Genomic DNA, 17130 nt, shown 5'->3' with positions numbered 1-17130 from the left:
CATGTGAAATCTGGTTCTTTCATGCAGGTGATACCCATGGCTTCGCATTGGATCCGTATGTTGTCCTACATATAGTCAACTATGAAGTACCACGATTTGGTTTTTGGGTGCAAACGGCTAGAGAATGATGCACGGGTTTGTACAGCCATTACAATTCACATTAATATTTTCTGATAGCATGTTGATTTGTATATGTAAGAATCATACACTAGAATGTCTTCTATGTTTAGATGGCTGATCTACGTTTATACTTTGTATGAACCATGAGGTTAAGACCTTTGTACTGTAATAAAGATTGCTAAATAACAGTATATATGTATGCCTCTAGGGACACTGAAACAACCAAACAGCCATGCATGTGTATAGACCGTATTTGATCAAATTACAAGAAGCACCTGGGTTCATGCAAATAGCATCAATTTATCACCTAAGTACATTAGCTATAAATAGTTAAATAGGAGTCAAGACCAACTGAGCTAGCTAGTAGTATGATCCTACTATTACATAAATATCCCTAACTCTGCTTGTCTTGGTTCCAGTCCAGCGCGTTGGTGTAGCTTGGGATGAACCAAAATCCCGTCTGCCAGTTGGCCGCTGGAACGCTGCTTGAGAAAGAGATGCTTTGCTGGTCTTCGCCATTTAGACTGAAGCGGAAAATTTCATGACGTGCTATGTTAAACTGAAGGCCAATGGCCTGAGGCGTGGTGTAGATGCATTTTCTTCTTGTCAAATATCCTGGTGGAAATGTTGCACCACCCACTGGCATGAAAATCGGATAGTTCACCCCAATGAACATAGAATAGTCTCCAAGATTAGTAACCCTTTCCCACGGGTAAGCTGGAAGTAACCGACTAGTGTCCTTCGAGAATACAATGCAGGTATACCCCGAAGTATAGCTGCGAACAGCGCGACCGCAATGGACAACAGGGGTACTATCATAAGTTAGAGCACCATCAATATCCATTACGCCACGTGCATAGACCAAGAGAAGTCTAGAACAATCTTGAGATCTTGCCAGCCACCACGTACGACTATTAGACACTACTAGGAAAAGGGCTATAGCTGCACGGAAAAGTGCCGGTGCACCATCATTGACGCGCACCAGTGGCAAATACCGCCGGCGGGCCAAATTAGGCCGTGCCGGTGAAGAACCTATACTACCGGCGCACAAAAAAAATTAGTGCGCCGGGGATAAAATTCGAAGAGATCTGGCCGGAAGCAAAAATTCTGGGCACCTTACCCCCGGCGCACCTCTATGGTGGTGCGCCGGTGGTAGACAATTTACCACCGAGCGCACCACCATAGAGGTGCGCCGGGGGTAAGTTGCCTAGATTTTTCTCTGCACCCCGGGAATCGCCTTTTCAGTTTTCGAAAAAATAATAGAAAATGATAGAAAATTCAAAAAATAAAATCCTTTGAAATGCCCATGTAATATGTGATCTAGTTTTAGTGAAAATTTGAAAATTTGAATTTCGATGTATTATGCAAAATGGCGTCATCTTTCGGTAAAACGGGATTTCTGGTTGCATACGACCTCCGATGAAAAACTTTTTTATATCAAAATTGATCTACTCGAAATTTCCTATTCAAATTCAACCGCCTATGGCCGTTTGGAGAAAAAATGGATTCTTCAAATTCAAAACAGAAACAGGACTTTTTTCAGATTTAAGATTTGGGTGAAAAAAAGAAAAAAATTACCCCCGGCGCACCACCCTACTTGGTGCGCCTGTAGTAACCTATGGTATATATATACTCCACACCTGCCTGTGCTCCTCACTTTCACATTTTCCTTCTCTTTTCCTCCTCCTCCTCCTCATCTACTACATCGAGCTACTGCGGCGAGCTACTCCGGCGACCTTTACTGCACCGACGGCCACGATGGCCACCGACGGCCACAACGTCCTCCAGCCTCCTCCACCACCAACGGTCTCCTCCAACACCTCCGGCCTCCTCCACCACCTCCAGGCTCCTCCACCACCTCCGGCATCCTCCACCACCTCCGGCCACCTCCATCAACTCCGGGCTCCCCCACCTACTCCAGGCTCCTCCACCTCCGGCCTACTCCTCCTCCTCCTACACCGACGCGACGACCTCGGGAGCTTCCGCCATCCTCCTGCACCTCCTGTACCTCCTACACCGGCGCAGAGACGACAACCACTGATTAGCTAGATCTAGATCTAGATCTAGATTTGAATTTTTTTTGTTTTCTTGTATAACCTACCGTCGGCGAACAAGACAGGTGCGCCGGGGATAACGCGAGTTACCACCGGCGCACCAACTGGTGCACCGGCAATAAGCGATTATCACCGGCCTGTTCCCACCGGCGGGCTCTAGTGCGCCGGCAATAGGCCTTTTTGGTGCGCCGGCAATAAGCATTTTCCTTGTAGTGAGACTCAAAATCATCATCATTAAGATCAAGTCCAGCCGTCCACGGAAGGAGTGGAGCAGGGAGCACTATAGGACCTTGAAAAAGGAAAGAACACGTCACATGAAAATATCTTTCATGATTTATCTACTAGTGATATTGATTTGATATTGTAGATGCCAATACTAGTATTTTATAAAATCATGGTCGAACATAAGATGGTTTGAAATATATTTAGAATATCTTGGTAAAACTTTGTAAGGATTTAAAACATGTTCCCCAAAATATTGGTCCAAATTTTAGAAGGTTTGACTATGGTACTCCTTATTCCCTAGAAGCAGGGGAATACAAACAAATGAAAGTCTTCATTAATATTGCATGGCACCTTTACTGATTCTATTTTTATTCTACCTTAAATTTTCCAGGGTGTAATAATAAAGAAACTTAATTACTAGGGGGCCTTTTTCTTACGGAACAACATGCACATTAGACCATACTAAAGTTCCTATTGATGTTAAATTCTATAACTATATATGTTCATACCACAAGAGGTTTATGGTGTGCGCCTATGGAATTCCTTTAAGCCGAAATATGCCAAGACATTTCAGCAAATAAGAGGTGACATGCTGTATATATGTTACGTATATAAAAAAATTAGGGATGAAATGTTACCAAATTGATAAGGATCCCATGCATAAACATTTCCAAGCTCAGTAACGGCGAACACAAGTCGGTTATGTCTAATTGCATCGCAGTATGTGGCGTTGTGTTCAAACTGGTTTTCAAGAAGTATCCATGTACGAGGATTTTCGCCATGGAGGTAGGCAATTGCAAAGTCGAAGAATGCGACAAGGGAGAAATCTTCATACCCCCCAGCAGCTATAGGAACTTGGCAAATAGCTATCTTCTGCAGTTGAATAACATAACCCTTATACCCGAATATAAGTGGATTGCATGTGGTTTCAAACTTCTTCCTCAGAGATGGAAGGTCAATATTTCGATGAGTGTAGACATTGAGGAGGCTCCACTTCCATTCGGGGCCAACTGTGGCGATCCAATCTCCATTGGCGCCTGCCTGCTACTCATCCTTACCGTGTGGCATTAGGCCATCGTAGGAGAACCTGTCCAGCGGATCTAGTTTTGCACTTGATGTGCACCGGTAAATCCTCCTTGAACACCCATGGTTTATCTACCGGGTCACAACAAAGAACACACGGAAGGCCAAACGGTTGAGAAGCAGGCAGAGTGGCACTGTATTTGGCCGATTGAAGAATACTTTTGGAGGAACCGACTAGGGACGCGGCGATGATGGCGTCGCACTGGATGATGAGCTCTTCAAGGGGGCCTTCCGTAAACACCTTGTGAAACAGCCCAGATCCACAGATCGTGCTCGATTTCGCCATCGCAAAGAGGCAGGTGGTACAATGGGGTTGGGGATTTTCTTGGGAGATTTACTGATTGGAACTTTGGGAGAGAGATGGCGATCAATGGCGGTAGGTGGGGGTTTGAGATGGATAACAGAGGCTCTTCAAACTGGGCACTGCTGGATAGGATGCGAAAGCGCCATGGCGGAGACGCAGGCGCGTGCTATGGAAGGTGGGCGGAGTGGGGATAGACGAGTCAGACGACGGAGGTGAACCGAGACTGCCTACTGCAGTTTCGAGGAGAGTGTGAATGTGTTCAAAAAAAGAGGAGAGTGTGACTGTGACCCGACACCCGAGTAGGAGCAGACGGACTATAGGAGTAGCCCATCATTACAGTCCATTAATCGTGCTTCCTACACAATAAATAAGTGAAACGTCCCAGGCTTGTGTTGTTTAATCAAATCGATGGCCATGTCAGTATTATGGTGAACAAAAAAAAAATACACCAACCTTGTTCTTTTTGCGACGTACACCAACCTAGCAAGGCATCAATCTTCTCGCCATCAACTAGGACTCCGTGGCTCCATCGCACCAAAGTTGTCTCAACTTTGAAAAAAATAGATGGATACATCTATCCATCTAAATTTTAACAAAGTTGAGACACTTTTGGTGGGACCGAGGGAGTACAAAAAAATTTACTACTCCATGCTAGTATCGGACACTTTTCGAAAAGTTATTCAAATTTCAACTGAAGGCATGCTATTTTATGGTCCTGAAAATTGCCAAAAAAATACAACCAAAAAATGCAACAGATCCATGTTAAGGGGGTACACCCTACGCAATATACATTAAGAAACTTCGAAACTTCAGCGACCTTGTAAGAATGCCCATGACAGTGCAGTTTTGCCAAATTAGGAAGCGACGAAATATGAATTCAACCGAAAAAATCTAAACGAATCCTTAGACAATAGCATAGTTAACACGTTTAGAAAAAATGATGACTCCAAGAGAACAACATTAGCAATAAATACCCATTTTAGTTTGAACTTGCAGTCACATATATATACTAGTAGTACTACCAAAATACTAATACTCCGAGCTGCGTTCTAGCACTCCAACTAGCTAGCTAATAGTTCTGGAGTAGTAGTACTACTATACAAGTCCAAAATACATCCGAACGAACCCTATTTCGAACTAAACTACTCCCTCCGCTCTTCGAGTAACTACACTGTAGTATGACTAAACGAAGATTATTGTATAACCTTCTTGTTGATGCAAACGCGGATAGGCAATACACGCTGCCCTCCATTCTGCTTCGCGCAATGGGGTGGCACCACCAGGAAAGAAGTGAGCTGCTGCAACATGATCGAGCTAGGCGTCGGGGAGCTCGTCGGCTCGATTACCGCCATCAAGGTGTCCGTCGAGAGGTCACTGGTCCCAGCCGGCGCCGGCTCCGGCGGACCAATCACCAGCAGCTGCGCCTTGTACACCGGAAACAAGCACGCGGCCGACCTGATGCACACACAAGACACAATGGTGGTCGGGCCGAGCGCGCCAACGGTGATGGCGAACATGGTACCATCTCCTTCCCCACTGTCGATGAACATGTGTCCCTGCGGTTGTACCGGAACGCGAACTATGCACCAGGTGGGTATGCCATACTGGAATGTAAACACTGGGATGGAGTGGGATGCTTGGAGGTGTACCAGGAGCTCCCGCGGTGGGCCGGTGAAGCTGCAGCCGGTACTGATGGCCTCTGTGCAGCCGCACGGACCATGCGTGATAGGGCAAAGGTGGCCGATCTTTCGATGAGAGTAAGATAGCGTCGATTTGTTGGTGGAGTTCGTGCTTGACGATCCGACTACACGTGCAAAGCTCGTGCGCCAATGCAATCGCTAGGACAATCTCGGGAGTTACCGATCTTGCGGATGCACGATCGCCCGACCGCCGAGGGTCTTAATTCCTACCCGAAATCGAGAACAAGTAAGAACTAATAATGCAATCAGAATTATTGCGGATATAGATGAAAGCTTTATTGAAAAGGTGGGATTCCGAATAGTCGGTCTTGTTCTGGGCGTTGGCCTCAAAAGAAGTACACGAGAGTTGCAGCGATGGCTAACTTTTAATCTAATCAAAATCCGAGTCTAAACGTGACGGCTATGGGGGTATTTAAAGGAGGAAAAGGTGGGGTTTCGGCCAGCCATACATGTGGTGGCCGAACCAAACCCTAGAAGGCCTTTCCCCTTCAATACGGACTCTAAAAAGTGGCTGACTTAATTCCTCGCGAAAATGACATGGGCCTGGCCCAAAACTAAAGGTGACGCAGCACCATATTATGCTATGGACGAAATTATGAAGTGGAGAACTCTATATTTCGTCCATGTCTTCATCTCTTCTTATGGTGGCTTCAAAGTCCTGAAATCTCCACTTGTGGCATCATCCTCAATCCTCAAGTGCTTGTTGCCATCTCCTCCATGTGTGATCATGCTCCAATGCTTGTCCTCCTCATCCATGCTTGGTCCATCATTCCTAAGAGTAACAAACATATCTGATTTAGGCAAGCATCATATTCTCGTGTATGTGAGGAATAGTTCCAAGAAACGAAAGTACTCGATAGTTCAGGTTGTTTGGCACGAGCTCGAGTGATTGGTCCTTGTATTTGTGTCGTCGTAGGTACAGTCGGTTGTATCAAGAGATGGGATGTCCTCATCATGCCCCCTTCTTGAATTGAAGTCGTCCTCGACGAAAACTCCTCTTCTTCACCAAAGTAAGGCTTCAAATCCGCAATGTTAAATGTAGGACTAACCGGACCCAATTCTGCAGGAAGCTCAAGTTTATATGCATTATCATTTATTTTCTCTAACACCTTAAAAGGACCAAGCAGCGCGTGGCATTAGTTTTGACTTGCGCAATTCAGGAAAACGATCTTTGCGCAAATGCAACCAAACAAGATCACCAACATCAAACACAACATGTTTTCTTCCTCTATCCCCAGCAATTTTATACTTAGTATTCATGCGTGCTATGTTGTCTTTAGTAGTCTCATGCAATTTTAGTATCAATTCAGCACGGTTTGTAGCATCCAAATTATTTTGCACAGAAGATGGTAAAGGCAACAAATCAATAGGTGCACGTGGTACAAAACCATAAACAATCTCAAATGGGCACATCTTAGTGGTAGAATTGATGCAGCCCGACCTTCGGTCTTCACCGCATCATGTACTTCATCGCCAAGACGGCACGCTAAGGTGAATCTTCTCCTTTACGCGTGCCTCGAATCGCCTACTTGGAATGATATACTACTTCATACTCCGTCATACCTTGATGATAGGAACTCGACGACAAGTACGGAGGGAAGAGAAGACGCCACGGAGACCCGAGGACGCAAGGCCGATGTCACGAAGCATGGAAGAGAAGAAGGAAGAAGAGGAGCCGGACACTCCAGTGCCGGCACCGCTGTCGCCCTTGCCGCCAGCACCGCTCGCACGCACCGAGCTGCCCGCCCTCCCCACGCCGGCACTCGCCGCCGTGGTCGTGACCACTACCAAACCTAACCCTAGGTTGCCACATGTATGGCCGTGCTTGTATCTTTGTTTCCCCAAAATACCCCTCCTTAGTGGTTCCCTATAAATAGACCTCCACCCCCACCTTCATGAGGGAGAGATGATGTTTAGATGAATTGGCTTATGCCTCTATTATCCCTTTGTGGATTTGGGAAACCCCCACCTTAGGTTAATTCCTATTGTATCACCCGGGCTCCGATCGAATCCTATTGTATCTCTTTGGTGACTTCTACCAATCTTGATCTTTTGCTTGCACTTCTACCTATTTGGTCTTTTGCTTGCACTTCTATTGAGTTTGGTCTTTTCACCCTTCTAGATTCATAGGATCTTCGATTCGTCGATCTTTTGCAGGGACTTCTACCGAAAGGTCTTTTCCTTGCAACTTCTATCGAGTTGGTGGTTCGGGCCAACGAGAACAAACCGATTGTGTTGTGTGCGTGTGTTTGTATCGTGTTCTTCGCGTTCATCCACTTCCCCGCGAATCCCCCTCCGCAATCACACTCACCCGGGTCAAACCGTGAAGATTGGGCACACCCTCGGGCTTAGCCCGCATCATATGGTATCTGAGCAAAGGTTGCCACGGATTTGACCCTCCGATTCCACCAATTTCGCCCAAAAAATTGCCCCAAAAAAATTTTCCCCAAAAAATAGCTCGAATTTGGATCTCTGAATTTGTTGAGTTTTTTGTGGTTTTGATCCACAGATCTGTTGTCTTAGTGGCTGATCTACATCCCTGCAAAATTTCGTGGTCAAATTCCTTGTATATCTTCGTGAATCGACGATTTTCTGGCCAATTTTCCGCTGCTCACGAAGAACAGTTCGTCCTGTTCGTGCTCACCGGCACTGCCGGCCGATTCCCACCGGCACTGCCGGCCTCGCATCATCTTCCTCACCTCCGCTGCACCACCTCCCACGCGCAGCAGCAGCTCACCCGCCCGCCTCGCTCGACCAGAGCCGCCTAAGCTTGCCGCTCGACCCGCCAGGCTCCACCTGCCGCTCGCCCCGCGCCCTTGGGCCACCACGCCGCCGGCCCACGCCAACTCCCGCCCCACTCGAGCACCACCACCGCGCCTGTTTCGCCCAGCTCAGGCCACCACCGCCCCTGGCCCCGCCTGCCCCCGCGCGCGCAACCTCCACAGCAGCAGCAGCCGCCGCTCGCCCCAAGCTCGCCGCACGCGCGCTCCACCACAGGCTCCCGCTCAGCCAGATCACGGGCAGGCCCGCCCCAGCTCCACCTTCCTCCGCTTGATTCTGCTCACTCTGAATCGCGTTGACCAGCAGACCGGCAGTGCCGCTAGCATCAGCCCGGCAGTGCCGGCCGAGTCACCCCGGCAGTGCCGGCCAACACAGCCCGGCAGTGCCGCTGTGCAAGTTTCAGACAATTCTGACCCATCTTTTTGCCCCAAATTTTGACAACTTTCCGGCGCCCGTTTGACTCCAAACTTTAACAACATCCTCCAACGACTCCACATAGTCTACGTCTAATTTTTGACGATTTTTGGAGCCCAACTTTTGACCGCTCGTTTTGACCCAACTTTTGGGGCATTGACATATTTTGCTCGGTTTCCGATTTGGAGTGCATCGGTTGTCTATCCCGCTTCCGCGCCTACATCAACACCGCGACGACACCGTTGGCACCCCGGATTCCGGCGCAACTTCGCCATCGTCATCGACACCACCACTTCGCCATCGCAAGTTCGTGTGCTTGACACCGCCTAACCTTTTCACTAGGTATAACTTGCCCCCTTACCCCTTGTAGCCCCGTTTCTTTCTTTGTGTACCTATCCCATTGAGAGTGGCTTTCCGAGTGTTGCGAAGCATTGCACAAGTGTCACGACCGTGAGAGGGTGTGTGCGCGTTGTGTTGAGCAAAGCTCCGAAGCAAGCTCGGTGAGAAAGATACACAAAAGAAGAAAAAGTGTGACATAGAGAAAAATAAAGCTTCTAAGCATAGAAAGAAAAAAAGTGAAAAAAAAGAGAAAAAGGAAAAGGAAATACAAAAAGAGTGTGTGTCCACCGATACAAAGGAGTGCAAAGCTTGTGAGCACTAAGAGAGAAAAGAGAAGAGTGGCATTTGTGCAAATCTAGTTGCTTCTCTCATATGCAACCAAGCTACTGGCCTCTCTTGTGTTGGCGCGACACCGAGCTAATAGTCTTCGTTAGGACAATCTTGTTACTTGCTCACTTCCTTGGTCGCGCTAACCCCATTGTTCTTCCTTGTGTGTGTTTCCGTGTTTCTTTGACATAGATCACCACTTTTGACATTTGACTTTGGATCTTACCCACATTTGACAATAGACATTTTCTTTGGTTCTTTTCGTTTGCTATCCACTTCCTCACCTACCACCATATAGAGTTCTTAGCCTTTTGCGTGTGCTTTGTGTGTGTGTGTGTGAGTACATATCGGTTATTCTCTAACTTGAACCATTTTCTCGATTTTGGTTTGCTAGTTTTGACCTTTTGGTAGTTTTCCTTCCACCACATACATACACACCCTTCCTAGTGAGAGCTACCCAATATGACCCCACAAGAAAAGGCCGAGATGAGAGCCTACTTTGCCGAGCTAGAAGCTCTTGAAGCAAATATGACCATCCAAGATAAAGCCGAGTGCAAATCCTACTTCAAACACCTTGAGAGCAAGAGTGACACACCACATGAGTTGAGTGAGGACGCTTTGATTTCTAACACATTAACCTCTACTCCTCTTGTGTTGTCTTCCTCTTTGCTAGGTTGCTCGGACATCGACGACGCCATTGCCATGGAGATGAGGGACTCCACTATATGTGAGCTGAGTGAATCCACTATACATGAGCTTGAGTGCCTCCACATTGAGGATATGAGTGATACACCGAGTGAGATGAGAGTGGTAGTTGATAGGTCATGTGAGGCCATTTCAAATTCTAACAACTTACCCTCTACCTCTAGTGTGTTTCCTTGTGTCTCTTTAGGTCCCATGGATGACGAGACGTCGATCACGGAAAAGAAGATGTACATGGTGCATGAAGATGATGATACCACACCATGCTTGATTGAAGATGAACATGGAGGCCACATGGAGCCTACCTCTTCCACAACACCCACTTCAAATGAGTCGGACTACAAAGGTACCTATATGGGTGTTGATGATGCCATGATCCCACTAGTGGACATGATGCTTGATGAGTGCTTGCATGAGTTGGATGATCCTATTGCTATGTCATATGCTTCTTTCACATTCCCTTGTGATACTTGTGATACCACTATGGTTGATCATGTGGAATTAGTTGCTTATGATAATATCACCATGTCATGCTATGAGAGTTTCACTTTCTCTCCTATTGCTTGCAATATGTTGAACAATTGCTCTTTCCCATGTATTGCTTGCAATGAAAATGATGATGCTAATGCTTGTGTTGTGACAACCTTGATGAACAATTGCTCTTTCCCTAGGTTTGTCGACAACAATGATAAAATGTTGAACATGTTTTGTGTGAAATGCTTGCAATACTCTCCCATTAATGCAACCAAAATGTTGAATACTTGCTCTTTCCAATGCTTGGTTTGCAATGATGTTAATATGCTTGTAAGTGAGATTGCCCCCATAGCTCTCTCAAATTTTGGAGACTTTGCATATATCCATGTTGAGCATGTTCCCATGTTTACTCCGCATATTCACCATATCTATTATGATGCTTTGCTTAACGCTAATGGTGATGTGCAAAAGAGATGGACCATCATGATGGATGATGTGTTCATATACCATGCACACACGTTCTTTGCTTTGCCTATTGTGTGTGTAGGTACAAGAATGCCAATGTCAACCTCGATTGAGCACGAGTTGACAAAGAGAGCTCTAGAGAGCATAATACAAGTGAGTTCAAGATCGAACCCGGCTCTAATACCTTTCCCATGCTTTGCATTGAACATGCCGAACAATTTCTCTTTCTCTTGGTTCTTTTGCAAGCATGATGATGTGATTCTTACCGTTGGTGTTGCCTCAAAAAAGTTGACCAATTGCTCTTTCATTTGGTTTGTTGGCACGCACGGTTGTGCAAATGTTTTCTTGGTGAACTTGTTGGATGATATGTTGTGTGTTGCACCAAATATGAGGACCAATTTCTCTTTCCAATGGTTTGTGTGCACACATGTTGATGATATTTCGGACACTTCCTCTTATGCGTTTTGGCCAAATTCTCCACTTGTTGCTTCAAGGATGTTGAACACTTTCTCTTTCCGATGCCTTGAGAGCAACAATGAAAATGAATTTCTACATGAGATGGACAACATGGTCGTCTCACAATTTGGAGTTTTTGTGTTCCCACATTTGGAAGATGTTCATATGGAGTTCTTACACATTGACCTTGCACATGCATTCTTCTTGTTTAATTTGTGTTGTGCTAACGGTGTTGTGAACATGAAAGGACATGTCATCGATGATGTGCTCCAATATCACACACAAACATACTTTGCTTGGTCTTTGTTGTGTGAAGGTAAAAGTGACTTGTGGATGAGCGTCAACGAATGGGTTCAACCCCATACTTCGACTACACAAGATCTCTCCATGAGAGCACACCGACACTATGCTAAGGTGACCTCCTTCTACTTACGCTCTCTTGCTAAACCCGTGGAACATTGGCTATGCTTTGAGTGTTGTTTGGCTTTTCTTGTGCTATTGATAGGGCCCTTGACAAGTGAAGCGACATTCAAGCGTTGGTGTCATCTACCTCCTCTACACATTCATGCAGAGCTATCGTCGAGGACGACTCTTTTTCAAGTGGGGGGAGATGATGCAGCCCGACCTTCGGTCTTCACCGCATCATGTACTTCATCGCCAAGACGGCACGCTAAGGTGAATCTTCTCCTTTACGCGTGCCTCGAATCGCCTACTTGGAATGATATACTACTTCATACTCCGTCATACCTTGATGATAGGAACTCGACGACAAGTACGGAGGGAAGAGAAGACGCCACGGAGACCCGAGGACGCAAGGCCGATGTCACGGAAGCATGGAAGAGAAGAAGGAAGAAGAGGAGCTGGACACTCCAGGCCGGCACTGCCGCTGCGCCGGCCGTCAGCGCCGCCGCCGCACGCGCACTGCCGCCCTCCCCACGCCGGCAGCTCCGCCGCCGTGGTCGTGACCACTACCAAACCTAACCCTAGGTTGCCACATGTATGGCTGTGCTTGTATCTTTGTTTCCCCAAAATACCCCTCCTTAGTGGTTCCCTATAAATAGACCTCCACCCCCACCTTCATGAGGGAGAGATGATGTTTAGATGAATTGGCTTATGCCTCTATTATCCCTTTGTGGATTTGGGAAACCCCCACCTTAGGTTAATTCCTATTGTATCACCCGGGCTCCGATCGAATCCTATTGTATCTCTTTGGTGACTTCTACCAATCTTGATCTTTTGCTTGCACTTCTACCTATTTGGTCTTTTGCTTGCACTTCTATTGAGTTTGGTCTTTTCACCCTTCTAGATTCATAGGATCTTCGATTCGTCGATCTTTTTGCGGGACTTCTACCGAAAGGTCTTTTCCTTGCAACTTCTATCGAGTTGGTGGTTCGGGCCAACGAGAACAAACCGATTGTGTTGTGTGCGTGTGTTTGTATCGTGTTCTTCGCGTTCATCCACTTCCCCGCGAATCCCCCTCCGCAATCACACTCACCCGGGTCAAACCGTGAAGATTGGGCACACCCTCGGGCTTAGCCCGCATCAAGAATGCAGCGAACGATTGTAAGCAAATTCAACATGAGGTAAACATTCTTCCCACAATTTTAAGTTCTTCTTCAAAACAGCCCGCAACATAGTAGATAAAGTTCTATTTACTACTTCAGTTTGTCCATCAGTTTGGGGATGACATGTAGTACTAAACAGCAATTTAGTCCCCAACTTAGCCCATAAACATCTCCAAAAGTGGCTAAGAAACTTAGTATCACGATCAGAAACAATAGTATTTGGCACACCATGTAAACGCACAATTTCCCGAAAGAACAAATCAGCAACATGTGTAGCATCATCGGTTTTGTGACATGGAATAAAGTGTGCCATCTTAGAAAATCTATCCACAACAACAAAGATACTATCCCTCCCCTTCTGTGTACGAGGCAAACCCAAAACGAAATCCATAGAAATATCCTCCCAAGGTACACTAGGAACAGGAAGAGGCATATATAAACCATGTGGATTAAGTCGAGACTTAGCTTTTTGACATGTAGTGCAGCGTGCCACAAATCTCTCAACATCTCGACGCATACGTGGCCAAAAGAAGTGTGCAGCAAGTACATCTTCCGTCTTCTTCACACCAAAGTGTCCCATCAATCCTCCTCCATGCGCCTCCCGCAACAACAAAAGACGAACGGAACCATCTGGGATGCATAGCTTGTTAGCACGGAACACAAATCCATCATTGAGGACGAATTTGTTCCATGTTCTACCATCTTTACAATTCAGCAACACATCTTTAAAATCAGCATCATTCAAGTATTGTTCCTTTATTGTTTCTAATCCAAAAATCTTGAAGTCAAGTTGAGATAGCATAGTATAACGGCGCGACAAAGCATCAACAATAACATTATCTTTACCCTTTTTGTGTTTGATAACATAAGGAAAAGACTCAATAAACTCAACCCACTTTGCATGGCGGCGATTCAACTTAGCTTGACTACGAATATGCTTCAAAGATTCATGATCGGAATGTATAACAAATTCTTTAGGCCATAAATAATGTTGCCAAGTTTCTAATGTCCGAACCAGCGCATATAATTCTTTATCATAAGTAGAATAGTTCGGACTAGGCCCACTCAATTTTTCACTAAAATATGCAACAGGTTTGCCCTCTTGTAATAACACACCTCCCAAACCAATTCCACTAGCATCACATTCAAGCTCAAAAGTCTTATTGAAATCAGGAAGTTGGAGTAATGGAGCATGTGTTAACTTATCTTTCGTAATCATGAAGGCGTCTTGTTGTGCATCGCCCCACACAAAGGGCACATCCTTCTTTGTAAGCTCATTCAGCGGCGCAAAGCAATGGATCCAAAATCTTTCACAAAGCGCCTATAGAAGCCAGCGAGGCCAAGAAAACTCCTCACTTGTGTGACCGTCTTTGGCTGCGGCCAACTCTCAATTGCCTCAATCTTGGCTGGATCAACTTCAATTCCCTGCGCAAGAATAACATAGCCAAGAAACGCAACTCGATTGGTGCAAAAGGTGCACTTCTCAAGATTACCATACAAACGTGCATCACGTAACGCATTGAAAACAGCACGTAAATGATCCAAATGTTCCTCCAAAGATTTGCTATAAATCAGAATATCATCAAAGTATACCACCACAAAACGTCCAATAAAAGCACGTAAAACTTCGTTCATCAGTCTCATGAAAGTACTAGGTGCATTAGTTAAACCAAAGGGCATTACTAACCACTCATATAAGCCGAACTTAGTTTTGAACGCTGTTTTCCATTCATCTCCTAATTTCATACGAATCTAGTGGTAACCACTACGCAAATCAACTTTAGAGAACATAACAGAACCACTCAATTCATCAAGCATATCATCTAAACGAGGTATTGGATGACGGTATCGAATGGTAATATTATTAATAGTTCTACAATCAGTACACATGCGTGAAGAACCATCCTTCTTAGGTACCAAGATAATAGGAACAAGCACATGGGCTAAGAGACTCACGAATGTAACCTTTATCTTGGAGAACCTCGAATTTGTCGCTGGATCTCTTTCGTCTCTTCGAGATTGGTACGGTATGGTGCACGGCTGGGCAGCGACGCTCCCGGAATCAAGTCAATCCGGTGTTCTATGCCACGGATAGGTGGTAGTCCAGGGGGAACATCTTGTGGGAACACATCAATGAATTCCCGCAAAAGGTTAGCAACCGCAGTGGAAAAGAAGGAGGCATATCCTCAAATGAAAACAGAACTTCTTTGCAAATGATAGCATAGCATTGAGTAGTGTCCACATCAAGTTCAGCAATATCGGATTTGCTAGCAAGCAAACAAGGATTTTTCAAACGAATTTCAGTAGCATGGTTCGAATCAGATTTAGTATTAGTCTTATGTGGAACAAAATCTGCAGCAACAATCTGATTCTCACTCTTAAGTTTCTCCTCGTTTTTGACTCTACTAGCTCTAGCAAGATCATCTTTTAGTATTTGTTCAGGAGTCATAGGTTTGAGACCAATTTTCTTTCCATCATGCATAAGAGAATACTGATTAGTTTTACCATTATGAACAGATTCTCTATCAAATTGCCAAGGTCTACCAAGTAACAAAGAACAAGCTTGCATAGGTACAACATCACAATCCACAAAATCAGAATATGTACCAATAGTAAAATGCACACGTGTAGTTCTTGTTACCTTGAGCTTCCGAGAGCTCTCAAACCATTGAATGTAGTATGGATGTGTGCGCCGTCTTGTAGGAAGAGAAAGCTTCTCCACCATATCAACGCTAGCCGATTATTGCAGCTCCCTCCATCAATGATGATCCTTATAGCTCGCTCTTTTACAACGCCTCTTGTTTGGAACAGATTGTGGCGTTGATCATGCTCAGCTTTGCTCAATTGCACGCTCAACACACGCCGTGCAACTAAGCTCCCGTACCGATCAGCGAGTGTCGCCTTCCATTACCTCCATCTCTCTCTCGGAATCGAGTTGGCACCATCACGTGCAGCAATAAGGGCCAATGTATCTTCATCAAAGTCACTTGCGTAATCATATTCGCCATCTTCACGCACCAACATCACACGCTTGGTTCTGCATTCTCTCTCTATGTGACCAAATCCCAAGCATTTGCGACATTGAATGTCGCGCGTCTTCCCCGTGGAGGCCATGGAAGATGAACTCCGAGGAGGACCAGCCGATGGTGTTGGTGTAGAGGCAGGAGGTGCTCGTGATGCGGGCGCGGTGTACTTGGAGGTAGTAGGTGTCCGGTGCAGTACCACGAGATTGTGGCGCTCGATTGTCGCGGAGACCATGACGATGTACGACCTGCGTAAACATTAGCTCTTCTCCATGGTGGTTGGCGATCCCGCACTTCACGTTCAGCTTTGCAAGCAAGATGAAACAAGCGAGTAATAGTGTTGTACTCCTTATAATCTAAAATATGCTGAATCTCTTTATTCAAACCACCAAAGAAACGTGCAAGCATAGCCTCATTATCCTCTACAATACCACAACGAATCATGCCAGTTTGCAATTCTTGATAATAGTCTTCTACAGAATTTTTTCCTTGTTCTAAGCGAGACAATTTTTTCAAGCAAATCACGTTGATAATATGGAGGAACAAAACGAGTACGCATAGCAAGTTTTAACCCAACCCAGAGTAGCGAGAATATTTGTCTGCATGTGTTCTACAATATTCGGACCACCAAATAGATGCAAAATCCGTGAACTCACAAGTAGCAGCACTAACACGCAAGTGATCGTGGTATTTTAAACATGCAAAGCGTTGTTCTACTTCCAATTCCCATGTAAGATATGCATCGGGATTATATCTACCCTCAAATGGCGGAATATTCAGCTTCGGCTTAGCAACATGATCATCATCATTACGTACCGGCGTGGAGGTGGTCGAGCGTGGCGGTTCAGCTGCCGTGGACGACCAGTGCAGGTTGTTGGACTTCCTCGTCCTCCGATGACGTTCTCATCTACCTGCTCGTCCGCGTCCCCTTCATAATCTTCGTAGCCTTCATCAGAAGGTGCGTCATGTGTGGCTGCTGCAGCAGGTGCGGTACCTGCAGGAACGTCCGCACGAGGAACGCGGCGCGCGCAGCGTTGCACGTTGGCGCGAGGCGGCGGCAACCGAGTCAAAAGCTCCTGGAACTTGGCGTCGAGCTTG

General features: G+C 45.9%; 1 pseudogene; it reads right to left on the bottom strand.

The window, feature by feature from the left end:
* The window catches only part of LOC124653480, a 29101-nt pseudogene extending 12999 nt beyond the window's left edge, over positions 1-16102 (bottom strand).
* Positions 16103-17130: the final 1028 nt, after the last annotated feature.

Source organism: Lolium rigidum, chromosome 1, assembly GCF_022539505.1.
Source record: "Lolium rigidum isolate FL_2022 chromosome 1, APGP_CSIRO_Lrig_0.1, whole genome shotgun sequence".
Classification (NCBI taxonomy): Eukaryota; Viridiplantae; Streptophyta; class Magnoliopsida; order Poales; family Poaceae; genus Lolium; species Lolium rigidum.
The sequence above is the reverse complement of the archived record's forward strand: the minus strand, read 5'-3'. Positions and strand labels throughout refer to the sequence as shown.